Below are 3852 nucleotides of genomic sequence, written 5' to 3'. Positions count from 1 at the left end.
CAAATATTTAATATCATTATACAAGATTTATATAGCGCCAACAGTTTACGCATCGCTTTACAACTTGAGGGTAGACAGTACAAATACAATACACTTTAATATAGTAGGAATCAGAGGGCCCTGCTACTTAGAGCTTACATTCTAACTTCATAAAAAAATATTGTATTCACAATAGAAAATAGAAAACATATCAAATAGTTAAAGTGAGAAAATGTACCATTTTGAGAAATAAAAATAAGGTAATTTTGAAATTGATGGTAGCAACAAGTCTCATCAAAAAGTTGGGGCAGGCTATGTTTACCATGGTGGCCTATTTGGACATATTGATGATGAATCTCTCCCTAAATGTTCCCAGCTTTTTCTACGCTTAGTTTTTTTCTATGCCAAGAAATCTATTGATATGCACTGGAAATCTTCAGCTCCCCCTACTGTAGCCTTTTGGCTGAACCTAATTACTCAGTTGCTCCCATTATACAAACTGACCTATGAGGCTAGAGATTGCCTCCAAAAATGTAATAAAATTTGGGACCCTTGGGTGACCTCAAGCTGTACTATACCACCAGATACTTCAGGTGATACTTAAGGTGCTAATTGGACCTAGGGTTGCTTGCTGAAAAATTATTCTGCTGCTTATAGGGATTGTTTTTGGGCATTTTATATTTTACCTATTTTGGTGAGCTAGTGTCGTATAACTTTCCTTCCATTATATATATATTATCAGTGTATTAAGTGGACATCTGGTTTGCATTGAATGGTGCTACTGTGACTGCTCAATTCTCATTTTGTTTTTGTCTTTGTTTTCTATGTATACGTGTATGTTTTATATACTGTACAATAAAAGTTACCTTTAAAAAAAATATGATCACCATGGTGTAGCATCCCCTCTTCTTTTAACAACACTCTATAAACATCTGGGAACTGAGAAGACCAGTTTCTGGCGTTCTGGGAGAGAAATGTTGTCCCGTTCTTAGGACTCTAACTGGTCAATCCTGTGACTTATCATAATTTTTATTTCTGTTTCAATTTTTTCTATTGGTATTTTTAAGAAAATGCTGATTAATTAACCATTGTGCAGAGCAGCAAACAATCCTTGCATGCTCTGAATCATACAACAAGAACTGGTACAAAACAAATGAGGGGAGGAGAGTATGGAATCATCAGGGGAAGAGCTTGGTAGATCGGTTAGGTCTTTAGTAAGGCCTCAGTGGAACACGTGAGCATAACAGAAGTAGACAAGAAATGTAATCTTTGTGTTATGAACATAGTGCATTACAGAGACATTATTATCCCTGAGAGGTGGCCGTCAGGACTATTGCCCTGTATATCAATATGAAGATGAATGAGGATAGGAAGATCCTGAGATTGAGACCTTGCAGAAACTTAGTCACTGTGAGTAGGCCCTCAAAAACAATATAGAGGGTTCTAGTCCAGTGACCATTTTTCTCCAAATATTTTCCCCCTGTCTCCCCTGATGGGGGCTCCAAACCCTCAATTATAGTATTAAATTTGTTCGAGTAGGAAAGGAAAAAAGCAGATAGAATATGATTCCTAGATCGGTTAGGATCAGAGGAACAACAGAAATGGTAAAGAAAGAAAGGGGGAAGAAGTGAGTCCGTCCGGGGAGCCTCCAGCCATTATTGGCATTAGTCTGATGGGACCTGCAAATAGTTTAGCCAAGGAGACCAAACTTTTTTAAAGGGTGGTTGCTTATCTTGTAAGATGCTCACTACCTTTTCGTTTAGTCGGTCTGGGTATGTTGAGGGAAATTTTCAACAGGCTTATTTATTAAGGCTATACTCTCTTTTTTGGGGATATTCACCGTCGTGACCAAAAAAATAAGCGAGTGTACCCTTATCCAAAAGAGGCGGACTTTAGGGCATGCCCACCACATATGTAATGGTGTTCCAATTTGACCACAACCCCTAAAGCACCTCGGCTGAAGCGCTAGGATACATTCTTGACAAACGCTTTGCCACCAAGTACCATCTGGCGTGGACTTCATCATTTTAATTTTAAGATGCACCAAATCTTTTCAATTGGTGAAAGGTCCAGGCTGCAGGTAGGCCAGTTAAGCACCTGGATTTTTCTACTACAAAGACATGCTGTCGTCATAGATGCAGTATGCAGGTTAGCATTGTCCTACTGAAATATTCAAGGCCTTCCCTGAAAAAGGCATCATCGGGATGGGAGCATATGCTGCTCTAAAACCCAGATATGTATTTTACATTGATGGTGCCTTTCCAGTTGTGCAAGCTGCCCATTCCATACATACTAATGCACCCCATACAATCAGAGATGCAGGCTTTTGAACTGAGTGCTTATAACAAGCCGGAAGGTCTCTCCTCTTTAGTCCAGAGGTCCAATGGTTGCCAAAAAGAATGTCAAATTTCAGAACAGTTTTCCACTTTGCAGCAGACCTTTTTAAAAGAGCTTTGACCCAGAAAAGATGGCATTGTTTTTGCATATTGTTCAGATATGGCTTCTTCTTTGCATGATAGAGCTTTACTTGCCTTTTTGGATGGGACGGCAAACAGTGATTTTTGGAAGTATTCCTGAGCCCATGCAGTGATGTCCATCGCTTGGGCCTTGTCGCTTGTGCGCAGAGATTTCTCCAGATTCTCTGAATCTTTTGATATTATGTACTGTAAATGATTATATATTTAAAGTCTTTGCAATTTTACATTGAGAAACATTATTCTGAAATCGTTTGACATTTTTTAGATGCAGCTTTTCAGAGATTGGTGAACCTCTGGCACTCTTTACTTCTGAGACACTCTGACTCTCTAAGATACTCTTTTTATACCCAATTATATTACTAACCTGTTTCCAAATAACCTAATTAGTTGCAAAATGTTTTTCCAGCTCTAGTACCACTTACTTTGTCAGCTTTTTGTTGTCCTGTCCCAACTTTTTTGGCATGTGATGCTGCCACCAACTGCAAAATGACCTTTGTTTTTTCTTAAAATTATAAATTTTCTCAGTTTAAACATTTGATGTTTTCTATTTTCTATTGTGGATAAAATATAGGTTAATGTGATTTGCAAATCATTGTATTCTGTTTTTTATGTAGATGTTACACAGCGTCCCAACTTTTTGGGAATTGGGGTTGTATGAAAGGGGCTTTCAAATCAGGCAAGACAAAAAGCAAAAACATTGTCCACACAAATGAGATGGATGGTGGAATCTCCAAACATTTGAGGGTGCAAATGTGAAAATAAAATATGAGGTTTTAAAATCAAGTATGTAAGCCAAGATGCTTGGATTCAGTCAAAATAGTACAGTGGGGGATTGAGAAGAAGAGAAAAAGGAGCAGGGATCAGAAAGGGGACAGAGTGAAGGGAAGGGGCAAGAAGGGTGGTATGGGAGAGAGGAATACGAGGAGACTGCAGGAAGAGGCCCCGTCACAGATGGTGTAAATGAGTCAAAGCCAGAAGGCAGGGAATTCTCAATGCAGGGCTGACAGGTAATCAGATATTTAGTCATGGTATCAGAGAGTCTGGCCTCAATCTTCTCTTGAAGCATAATTTGGGTAATCCTGGATCTGATCTCTGCCAAGCTGTGAGCAGTGCTCTTCCAGGTCCTGGCTATTGTCCGTTTAGCAGCTGTATGAATATAGACCAGTGTTTCTCAACTCCAGCCCAACAGGTCATGTTTTTAGCTTTCCATTATTTTGCACAGGTGATTTGATCAGTTTCACTGCCTTAAGGCGGGCATCGAATTTCGAAAGAATTTTCTTTAGAAAATTGGATCAAAGAATTTTCGTACGAATTTCGCACCGTTAGTGGGCTGCAGCAACAGCCGATTTTCGTGCGGCAAACAAATTGGAGAAATCCGACATGTTTGAAATTTTTT

This window comes from Rana temporaria, chromosome 9, assembly GCF_905171775.1.
Source record: "Rana temporaria chromosome 9, aRanTem1.1, whole genome shotgun sequence".
Lineage (NCBI taxonomy): Eukaryota > Metazoa > Chordata > Amphibia > Anura > Ranidae > Rana > Rana temporaria.
The sequence above is the reverse complement of the archived record's forward strand: the minus strand, read 5'-3'. Positions refer to the sequence as shown.